This window comes from Notothenia rossii, assembly GCF_949606895.1.
Source record: "Notothenia rossii genome assembly, chromosome: 9".
In the NCBI taxonomy this organism is placed as follows: domain Eukaryota; kingdom Metazoa; phylum Chordata; class Actinopteri; order Perciformes; family Nototheniidae; genus Notothenia; species Notothenia rossii.
The window spans coordinates 11,856,610-11,869,090 of record NC_136907.1 but is presented as its reverse complement, the minus strand read 5'-3'; the positions used below and the strand labels follow the sequence as shown (position 1 = coordinate 11,869,090).

At 40.1% G+C, this 12,481-nt stretch overlaps 1 protein-coding gene across 3 annotated transcripts in view; it reads left to right on the top strand.

Moving 5' to 3' along the window:
* Positions 1–12,481, top strand: part of stard13a (StAR related lipid transfer domain containing 13a) — a 50,508-nt gene that overhangs the window by 13,984 nt on the left and 24,043 nt on the right. The window lies entirely within an intron of this gene.

Genomic DNA, 12,481 nt, shown 5'->3' with positions numbered 1-12,481 from the left:
GTGTGTGTGTGTGTGTGTGTGTGTGTGTGTGTGTGTGTGTGTGTGTGTGTGTGTGTGTGTGTGTGTGTGTGTGTGTGTGTGTGTGTGTGTGTGTGTGTGTGTGTGTGTGTGTGTGTGTGTGTGTGTGTACATGTTGGGGTGTCTCCAATGACCATCAGCGAGGGTCACCTTTCCGTCAATGATAGTCCTTGGAGGAGAGGTGCACTGTGGGTAATGAGGCCCCAGAGGCTGCAGGAGGTCAGAGGTGATGCCGACGGTGGCATACGACGCTGAGGTTGAGAGTGTGTGTGCTGGAGAGACAGAAACATTTCATACAAACAAGGCAGCGCTGAGCGAGGAGTGTAGATTAGTTCATTGTTTGGGTGTTCGTGCTTCACGTTTGTTTTCTCACTTGAGTGTTTATTTTCCTCTGATAGGAGGAAACACTTTGGTCCTTTGACAGAAATCCTGTCTAATCAATCACGTGTTTTTCGGCCTGTGTGGGCCGTGTCCCAGCTGCAAAGGGACAGGATATGATATGCTCATATCTCTGCTCACATAGCTGACATTTAATCTGCCCTCTGCCAGATAAACGGGGAATTCCTCCAACAAAGTATAACCAGAACGTATGGAGGTCCCATTATCAGGCTGTACATTTTTTTTTAATCCTCTTTAGCGTATATCTTTTGAATGTCTTTTTTAAGTGTGACTTGTCTGTGGGTGTGTGTATGAGTGAACGCATGCCAGGATGGTATGTGGTTTAAATCCCCCCCACCCCTACCCTCGAGCCACCCGGGGAAACTTTTAATCCCTGTAAAGATGAAAGGATTTATTTTTAATACATTTTTTGGGAGGAATTAATATGCAATAACAGAGGAGTATTTTTGTATACATGCTTAAGAGCTTTACTTGGCCTCCAGTTCATTTGCATTTCAGTGATCTCTTAATCTTTGAGGTCACCTCCACAGTGCAGACTGTTACCTCAGGTCCACTACACATGCACACAACTGGATTCTTCAGCAGTCAAACATTATTGTGGACTTAAAATGAATGACTTGATTACCTCCTCATCTCAAAAGTAACACATGTCCTAAAAGGAGCAAATCAATTATTTGTTTATTACTGAAACTAAGCAGCAAATCAGGTTTCATACACACACACCGTTTAGGAATTGGTCATGCAAATGTTGGTTTCGACTTGGAACTAACTCAAGACTGCCAACATTTTACTTCATCAAAACAATTACTTCGCCCAGCATTTGATCAATAACATAACTTCTTATAATCTTTCACTCCCAAATCTTCTGAAAAAAAGATCACAGAATATTTCATTTTCATTTTTTTTTCATGATTAGGATATCTGAAACTCTGTGTGAATAAACTTCCTCATAGCACTGTTATTTACCCTATATTAATTATTTACATTAGCGTAATAAAAACGTTGCTATACGTCAATATTGGGAGTTTGGGTCCAGCACACAAATGTAATTTTCTTCTAGCTATTCATTCCAGCTCTACATGTTTTCAGACAAGCTAGATGATTACACTTCCACCACTCTGGTAACAATTGCCATCAAATACATTTTAGAAGACTATTTTAGAAGCAGTGATCATGACATAGGCATGAGCCAAACACACACTGACACACATTCTCGACACTTTCAATGCAGTCCAGAATTATATAAAAAAAACATGTAATCCAGCAGAAGTACTTTACTGGAAAGCGCTGGGGGAGGCTTTGAATATCTCGACCTATATACAGTAGCTTGTGAATCTGTTTAGGGTGTCCCTTGCATGTCTGTGAATATGTTTTAAAAATGTCTGACTGGAGGAATTCAGCTGATTTATAGCTGGATTCTTAACCTCGAGGTAGTGTCATGCTGATATTGAATTAAAATGGTTTTAGCTTTTAGTAAAATCGCGGAGGCTTCAGTCAGTGTATGATTGTTGGGGGGGGGGGGTGTGAGACTGTCATTATGTGTTAGGCACATCTCCCACAGAAAAGCAGTTGTCTCAGCAATTAACTTGCAATAAACCTTTAAAACTTAATAATGGTGGCTTGCTGTGGTGTTAATGTGTGTGTGTGTTTGTGTGTGTGTGTGCGCACATGTTTAGACCCACCAGAGTGCATACATTAAAGCTTAGTGATGCAAGGAGGTCCCTTATTAACTGAGTAAGTGAGCCTGTGTGTGTATGTGTGTGTGTGTCTATGTGTGTGTGTGGTTAATATTGCAGCAGTGTGCAGCAGTGCTTTAACAAGCCTGGAAGTGGATTTGGCCAGCATCCCAGTCTCTCCCTCTGTTCCTACCCTCACCTTTCCTTTTTCCATTTTCCTCTGTCTTTCCGCCCTCTGCTGTCTTTTCTGATCTTCCAATTGTAACTTGACCCCCACAATGACATTGAGTTTGTTGTCCCTGTCTGTTTTCCATCTGGATTTGTTCCACTGCAACTGTTTGCTTTGTGCATTATAGTATTGCTGTTGACCTAAACCTCCAATGCCCTTTTTCTTCATGTGTATAGAACATGCATGCAACACTACTTGAAAAAGCATTGAAACCCAATCAAACACACACATTCACTGTAGTTCTATGTTTTACACAATCCTGAGACCCTTATCTAACTTTGACCCGCTCCCTAGACTTAATTACTCCTAAGTCCCAAACCATAAATGTACTTTTTATCAACCCTTTTGCCCAAAGACGATTTTTTATGATAAGAAAGGAATTACAGAATATGTATTGTAATTGGACAAATGGATATACTTTGGACAAGTATCTAAAAGTACACCTTTGAAGTTTTTATATCACATGACAAATGAACACTTTTTCATTCAAGTGCCGATTTTTGAAAAAAATAGAAAACAATGTTTTCCTCCATGAGAATATTTTTCTAAACTGCATGTGTGCAGATCTTGAATATTCAACTTGTGTTAGTTCAATGACACTGAAAGCTTGATTTTGCTTATTAAAGTTTCTGATGCAGCCATTTCAAAAGAAAAATTAAAACTCAATCTGCATGCAAACAGGTTAACTGCTTTAGTACATTTAATCAGATCACTGTGCTAAGACGGGGAGAGAACACTACCAACACAAATGGAGTTATCCGATAAATTAAAATCACACACACACACACACACGCTGTAAACACCGACATATTATCACCTTATAAATCTGTTTCGGAAAAGAGTTGCCTCCTTGAACAACCAGCAGATACCGAGCAATGTTAGCATTATTAGGAGATATGTTTGTGTGCCTTTTCGCTCTGGTTTGGTCTCCACCAACTCTTAAATGTAGATATCGGGCTGCTTAATGCTCCTCTATGTTCACAGAGTAACTGCCTGTCTGCTGTCTGTGTGTGCTGGGCAGCATTAAGTTGTTTTTTTAGAGCTTTGTCACTGATTACAGCTGCCTGCTGCGACTGGAAATACACAGTAACCATAACAGTCAGATGCAGGCCATAAAACCAAAACAACAAGCCGAAAGATTGTAAAACTCTGTATTTGTGTGTATGTGCTGGTCTGTTTGTACATATTTGTGTATTGAATGTACACACTTGTATGTTCCTGTGTGGTCCTGCAACCCTACACTAGCCCAGGAAAAAGGCTTGAGGAAGGATGTTGGTCCTTGAGGATTTTCCTTCTAAAATGCTTATTTTAACAGCTCAAACCCTCACTATATGTGTATGGCTCCTGAGTGCCTTTTAGAATGATACACTCAGCAACAAGGCCTCCTATCAGCATGTGATCTGCACTCCCATGACCCGTGAAGTTTCCTCCGTGTCCATTAGCTATTGTTTCCCCTCCCGGTCCTGCCACGGGTCCTGCTCCTTCCATACCACAGTCTGTACCCCGTAGCCCTCGCACTCGGCTTTCAAAACCCCCACGTCTGTCTCCACATAAGACATCTCCCCCTCCCCATTCAGTGCCATACCTCTGAGACTGCTTCCCATCTACCAGCCCCGACTTCCCTTGTTTCCCATCTGTATCATCTCTCCTCCTTGGTCCCTACATTGAGACCTTTGCTTTGTGTCCCCCGGCCTCAGGCAGGCCACAGTGATAGCCATCTCCTGCTAGGATCCAATAGGAGGTGGGTGAAGTCAACATACTTATCATTGCAATTCGTAGAGGGGAAGTTGTTTTTGTTGTTACTGGAGAGAAAGTATGAGGATATACACAATGAATTAGCTCGTGACCCACTTTCCTCATGGCTCGTTTTCAAAAGGAAGTGACCAGAGCGGAAAATACTTTGTTTAGTGGGTAGGATTTAGATTATTTAAAGTAGCTCTTGATAGGGCTGCTTGATTATGGCAAAAATCATAATCTCGATTATTTGGGTCAATAATTGTAATTGCGATTATTAAATGCAATTATTCATTGACTTTGAAAACATCCATTTATTGGAGAATTTTTTTCTTCGATTGACAGAGACTGATACTGTTCATTCAAGCCCATGTTAACAGAGGCGGATAATGTTGCTGCTTTAATTCTGAACCTTTTATGATGACATATAATAAGCAAGCAGATCCTAAAATAATCATTTCCAAAATGAATTATTCTTTCATTAAACTGTAATTAAATTAAATGAAACCTTCTGATCACACTTTAAAAACCGAGACAATCTCATTTGTCTCCTTCATCCACTGGAAACTCAAATGGCTTGGAAGCTTTGAACAAGAATGAATGAATTTGTATCTTAATTTGAGATCTCAAGCGCTATCATCGTTTGCCTCACCCTCTTCATTTCCTCTCTTGCTGAGACTTCACTGGCTTTTTTCTTTTGCAACGAAAACCCTTTAATCACATTGTCACTCCGATGAATCAAAGTCACTGGTCAAGTTAACAGTTTGACCTCTGAATAATATTTTGTTATGGATTTATTGCTTTTTGTGCAATCAAGATTCCATTTGTGCTTTGATTTGATTTAATTCTCCATAGAGGTTTTTCATTATATAGTAGCAGCTTTATTTTCTACTTAGCTACATGTTTGCTAAATGTACAGCTCATGTTGTGTTGCTGAAGGTATCAAACTAAATACACTCTCGACTCGAGTAAAAACACAAACAGAAGTTGGTTTTAGATCCTGCAGAATGTTGAAAGTGAGCAACACATGGAATGATGTGTTTCATTGTAGCATGATTGATTGTGTGTGTGTGTGTGTGTGTGTGTGTGTGTGTGTGTGTGTGTGTGTGTGTGTGTGTGTGTGTGTGTGTGTGTGTGTGTGTGTGTGTGTGTGTGTGTGTGTGTGTGTGTGTGTGTGTGTGTGTGTGTGTGTGTGTGTGTGTGTGTGTGTGTGTGTGTGTGTGTGTGTGTGTGTGTGTGTGCTCTCAGGGATCACTGAGATAGTATGAGCTAGGAATTTTAGGGTCAAGGTCACACAGTTCGATCTGTTTAAAGGTTTCATTTAATCTTTTCCACTTTAAGCAGGCTGGTGGTTCTCACTGGTAAGGATGAGGAGTATCTGACGAATACAAATGATCATCCGTTTGGATTTCTTATTTGTTTAATGTTGATGCAGCTCACCAAAACATTTAAGGTCATGTAGAGAATGTATCTGTTGGTTATGCGTGTGTGTTTCAGTCTCAAACAGCAGAGTGAGCTGAGCAGCTTTGCCTGAATGACTGAGTGTTTCTGAAAATAGATTGGAAGAGACCACAGAGACAGTGACAAGGATGGAGAGGAAAGAAATGAGGTGGAAGGAGGAGGAGGAAGAGGAGGAAGGGTACAGGGTATAGCTGAGCAGACTTGCACATTTAAGAAAGCTAGGATAGGGCAGTTGGTTGGACAAGATGATTTTGTCTTTGATCATGTGATCCGTTAAATCATTGAATTCACTAACCCAGATTCTGCATGCCTTTACAGCTATTGACTTTTCATATTAATACGATAACATTGCCGGAGAGTCTTGGAAAGGATTCCCTAGAAACTAGAAGTTGCATATTCAGAACAGACAAATAAAAAAAAAAACGGCTACATTTTTCTTCAATTAATCCATTCAGGTTTAATTTGTCATTGTTATTTGGAAAATACTTTGTTTAGTGGGTAGGATTTAGATTATTTAAAGTAGCTCTTGATAGGGCTGCTCGATTATGGCAAAAATCATAATCTCGATTATTTGGGTCAATAATTGTAATTGCGATTATTAAATGCGATTATTCATTGACTTTGAAAACATCCATTTATTGGAGACATTTTTTTTGAACAGTATGTTTTGAACAGTTGATTACCCTGAACTTTAAGTATAATTCAACTGAAATACCAATTATAACAAAAAGTAATAATACATTTTTTTTTTTTAATAATCGTTGCAAGCCATAATCGTAATCGCGATTAAAATACGATTTAATTGAGCAGCCCTAGCTTTTGATCTGCTGATCATTTCTCTTGTATCAACATCAGAAGATAGTCTAAGGTGATGTGGTCGTTAAATCAGTTAAAAAAAACAGGAAATCTCCATATTGGAGCTTTTTTGCATGAAAATATTAGTCTCTTATTATAATTGTTTGAAATCCTTTTTACTTCTTCGACGCACTCATCGTTGAGTCTCTAGTAAGAGTGGCAGTGTTTTGAAGTAGTATTTGTGAAATCACATCCAGCCTTTGAAGAACAATATTACAAGAGAGGGCCTTGAGCGTCTTTAAGAGCATCACATGCAGCATTTCTGACTCATCATGCTGCTTATTTTACACAATTTCCTAACGTGAAATAACCCGACAGGAAGAGAGAGAGAAACTCGAGCCCCTCCATCTGCTCCACCTTCTCCTCCTCCTCCTACTCCAAACCAGCGCTGTCCATTTCTGTAACCGCAGCAGGATCTGATTGCTCTCCCGGTGGAGACGCCCATGCACTGTTGTGTATTTGTTCTGAAGTCAGATCCTGGGTCTGTCCGGAGAACATGTCCATTGTGCTGCTCTGATTGGCTGTCCATGCCCTGGAATGTGTTAGGTTGGTGTTTTGATTGGCTGCTGCTGTGAGACAGTTGTTCCTGTGGTGTTTTCTCTCCCTGCCCGGGGTAGAGGTTGACTTCAAGGAGCGGCTTACCATCTACATATCATATCTTTCAACATCACAGCGGAGAAATTGACTCTGGATCAAAGTAGCGGGAAAGTTTGTGGTTTTCCCACAAAAGCGTTTAATTTCTGACCTCTGGCCTCTCTCTTTCGCTCTCCCTCTGTCTCCTGACCTCTACCCACAATCCACTCTCTTTCTACTCCTACAAGTGAATAACTGGGGCTTGATCCGTCGTCCTTTCCCTCAAGAAAACAAATGAAAAAGAAGTATGAATGTTTCAACATTATCCAATCCAATATGCTTACGGATCCCCATCTTCTTGAGAAGGTGTAACCAGTGTTTGTGGTAAAGGTCAGAGATAGCTGTGTGGGAGATCCATACAATTTGTATTTTTTCTCTCACTGATTAAGGGGATAACATATTGTTCTTTGAAAAGAACACTCTAGCAAGGGACGCATTTATTTATTTATTCATTTATTTAACAGGGACAGTGCACATTAATGAACATTTCTGTAAATGTGCCAGAGTTAGCCAAGAGGCTATTTTTCATCTGTAGTCCCTGGACAGATTTTAAAAGTCAACCTGTGACAAGCATGTCACTGTATATCATAAAATGAGAGGACTCGCAAGAAACAGATGGTTCAAAATGGTTCAAACAGCTTATAAGATTTTGGATAAACGTCGCAATAATTGTGTACAACATAGTGTAGAGACCAGTCATTCTTCTGTAGTGTATATACCCAAAAAACACAACAAGCAATTATTTCCTTGTCAAATAATCGACCAATTATTTTTTAGATAAAATGTCAGAAAAATTCCATAGCATTTTCTCAAGGTTATGACTTATAGTGTAAGTCCAAGACCGAAAGATATTCTGCTTAGAACTCAACTTTTATTTAAAACTTTTTTTCAGCACTTTATAGAACAACATTTTTTAAGTAAATGTTTTCGGAAAAACACAAGAAATGTCAGTTGGAATCCCCTCTGATTGTTTAATGATTAGTCAGTTGTGCCTGTAGTTGGCTGTGAGGATTTGTTTTCCTTAATCCTGCAGCGCACACATGAAAGCATTTTCAAAGGCAACACGCGTGCATAAGTGTGCATATATCCAAACTAAACACATATGCATCCACTTACTCATTAGCTAATGCATGCTTTGTATTTGTGTGGGTTATTTACATACATTTGTTATTAATGTCTGCATGTACAGTAACGCAGTCTGTTTACGTCTCTTTAAGTGCTGGTCGCCATGCCGTCACTCTGTCTGGTACCTCCAGGGTTTAAGTTACACTTTGGGGTTACGCTGTGTTTCATGGTTGTAAAATAACCCATTTTGGTGAATGTGTTTATCAGTTATGTCATGACATCGACCACACACATGCAGTTGTACAAACATCCCAAACAATGCACATACACACCATCAAACAGACTGTTTCCATTTCCACAAAATATAGCGTTTCCTAAAAAAAAGTTGTTCTTCCTTTAAATAATAATTAAATGACATACACGTAGTCTTTCAATGCTAAATCTCATCATCATACCCATAATAGAAAATGACAGGAACGCTTTAAGTTTACACCATTCATCAACATATCATAAAAACAACATATTTAACTTGAACTGCACCTTTTACTCTAATGTTTGAATATCCGTATCCTCTCTTTATAGGGCTGTTACTTCTACCCTAGTCTTGATCTGGTGAGGTATTTTTTATCTGATTGAGAACAATGTCAGTGCTCCTTGGAATGAAATCCTAATTTTCTCAAACTCGGCAGGAGGGATGCAACATTATTCTTTGCAAGAATGACGTTTGCCCAACTCTTTACATAGGTTTTCAGTTGTTCTGATATCTTGTGAGTTCATACAGTATACGATTAAAACCATTTATATTCTTATGAAACTATTCAGTGGCCCCTTGTTTCTTCAATGGAAGCATGAGCATCTGTTGTATGTTCTCCAGTGTTTGCATGTTTTCGTCTTTGCTTTCTCCCCTGTCTGTATTGGACAGATAGATGAATGAATGTGTTTGAATTGGCACATCCATTTTTGTCGACACAGGGATATGTAAACAAACCAGCAGGAGGCTCACAGACTGACTAGAAACTCAAGGTCCATGAGGTCTGTAATACGAACCTTATCTTTGTTTGTTACTACAGTAGGTGGTTCTTCTAATGTTTCTGTTTTAAAAACACATACAGTACATGTTTTATTCCACAAAGTCATGTTCACCTAGCATGAACTCGGCATCATCTTTTCTTTATCCTCATCATTTTAGGCGATGCCACACCCAAGTTCTTCCTCTCCTGTCTGCTTTTTCATTCCTCTCCTCATCATGATTAGTACTCTTTCACTGAATGTTTAAGCTTGCACAACAGCATACCTATACTGTATCTTCTTTTGAGAGATCCTAAGCATTGGTCCTCATAAATCAATACAATACATCTTGTCAGTCGGAATCCAAACCCTCACAAAAAGCTGATTCAACATTTTCAGACGCTTACATTGGTTATTATCCAATCAATAGTTACACTAGAGAGCAACATATTTGAAGATGTCACCTTGGGCTTAAGGAGATCGTTTTTCTCCGTTTCCTTTCTATTTTATATATCAAGCAATTAATCCACGAGGAAAATAACTGATGGTTGCAGCTCAATATTTGACATTTAATTGTGTAATGTAATGTAACAACAATTTTAAATCAAGGAGATGAACATTGTCATGACATTGGTGTGTATGTTAGCTACGCACATATGTTTTGCTACTACTCTCCTAATATAAAAAAAAAAGTATTGGTTATGAAAAAAGGGGCAATAATTGCCTTTATATTTAACATCAATAGCCAGTAATTGTAAATATCTCCCTCTCCTCGCCAACTTGTTTTGCAATGCGAACACTCTGCCATACTTCCCGGCCTTCTCCCATTAGTTGTGATAGAACCATACCGGGTGACTTATGGCGCGTTTCCACTGCAGGCCTCGCTCGGCCTCGCTCGGTTTGGTTAGGCCTTATTAGGCCCGGCTCACTTTAATGCTGCGCTTCCATTACAGTTCAGGAGCTGGGGCAGTAACTATAGTAACGCAGTGTAGGCGGAGCCGTGACATCATCTTCAATGAGCACCCGTGAGAACCCCAGAAAAAACAACATCAGCCGTTAGCTGTTTGCACTCAAGCTCCTCATATCTGTTTAGAAACTAGACAAAAGTGAAACAAGTACAAACCACTGACTGTCTGTGTCATGGCGAATACAGTCGCTGGTTTATTTATGTCTGTATAGGCCATTGTGAGTGTGGACGGTCGGAGCATATAGCCTATATTGCGTTAGCTTAGCCGATCTCCATTTAGACAACAAATCAAATCAAGTTTTATTTATAATTTGGTCGAGCCAAAGTGCTGTACATATAATAAAAATACCCTACAGTAAATACACTTTACAGCAAATACAACAGCACAGTTTGTGCAGAATATCAGTATGAGAAAAAACGACACCCTCTGTCCTTAGAGACCCTCACATCGTACAAGGAAAAACGTCCGGATAAAACCCCACAGTTTAAAGGGAAAAATGGGAGAAACCTCAGGGAGAGCAACAGAGGAGGGATCCCTCTCCCAGGACGGACAGACGTGCAATAGATGCCGTGTGTAAATCGAAGAGATAATACATTTTACAACATAGGTAGACCAAATGTTTGGAAATGCATTTGTCTATAATAATAAGATCACGCATTTTAAAAGGTTTTTCGCCTGCCGTCTGTCTGCAGACTTGTCAAAGCATTAATTCATGGTTTTTACTAACCGGTATCAGTATGTTGTTACTTCGGCATCATTTTGAAACGTGTATTACAATTTAAATCACGGTCAAATATGTTCATTTTGTTGTAGATGTAGCCCCCTTGACAGTGATTCTCTCTCTAGTTTAGCAAACTCAGCCCGACTCAGCCTGCTTGTTGGCCTCGATAGAACCACGATTTAGTCGGGCCAGAAAAAAGGGTGAAAAAGTAGCCCCGGGCCAAAACTAGGCCAAGTGGAAACGCAACCAAAAACGGACCCCGCACGGCTTGGCACGCTTAAAGCGTGCTCCGCGCTGCAGTGGAAACGCGCCATTAGACATTTGTCTCATGAATCTCATTAAACTGTTTTCTGATCAGAATTTAAAGAGAAAAGGAAATTTCATCAGAAGTTTTATTCCATGAATCATTTAGCATGTGTTCTCGTTGCTCTCGTCCCATACGGGATGTTCTATATGTTGATGGTCCTGTCAATCAACGCTGCTTTAGTCTCTCCTCGGCTCCTCAGCTCCTTCCTTCTCTATTCAGCTACTCCATGTTCATCTTTCTTCTCCTCTGAAAGACTTTCTCTCTCATCACTACTGACTGCAGTGCCCGCCATGAATCTCTGCGGTGTTACTCAATAATATAAATCACTGAACCTCTCCACAGCTAATAGTCATCGGACACCAGTCCATGGCCTGGGCAAGGCAGGGAAAGTAGGGCCATGAACTCCAGCTTTGGTTACATTCCCCTCAAACATGACGAACAACCAATCTAACTGCAGGGTCTAGGCTTTATTGTCCATCCATACCAGTAAAGTGGCATTCTGTGTCCAGATGAGTGCAGGATTGTGCTGACTGCTCTGGATGTCAAGCGTGTTTCGACAGGCAGAATTGTTGAATCAGGTCTCTGCTCATGGATCCATGCTGACCTGGAACTCAACACCACAAACGGGACATCCGACAGTGTCAGGCGGACAGCAGCTGAGGAGCATCTTGCCTGGCCTCATCACTCTGTCCGGCATTCCTGGGATAACACTGGAGTAAGTCAGGGCTCAGAATGAATCTCTGGACCTGTCAGGGAGCTGAATGTGCCTCACAAAGAGACAGCTCTGTCGGCTGATGTTTGTGAACTTTCACTTCAGGTTGTCAGGCTGACTGGAGCATGCATGCGGTTCAGTCCTTTATCTCGATTTAGCCAAGCATATTCGGTTACTCATGCTGTGATGCAAGCATGTGCAGTTAAAGGAAAAACACTCTGAAGCCTTGGACACCTTTGTCCATGTTGTTGTGTTATTCTTATTACTGAGAATAACTAGCAACAAAGAGTATGTTAAGATCACAGAAACACATTGGTAATTTGCTCTGTCCAGCTCCTTAGGCAATCATTTTCATTACATTACATTAATGTAATGTAATGTGGTTTGGTGATAATTGCACAGCTTTTGTTTAGGTTTCTCGCCAGTAACTATTTGTAAACCGAGCTTTGTTAATGTCTCCTGTGGATTCATCCTAATTTCTTTCAAGATTTGTCGAGAGTATTTGGGAAATTATTAAAATGGAAATTTCTAGGAAGTAGGCTACTAAGGAAAATAGTGAACATTATCAAGCCAAATATATCTGTTGTTTGTACTGTAAGGTCATATTTGTGACTTAATTACCAGAGATAATAAAGAAAGCTTTTCCTGGCAGCAAAACTCAGTTGCAACTTGTGTGCTTGGGTGTGTGTCATGGC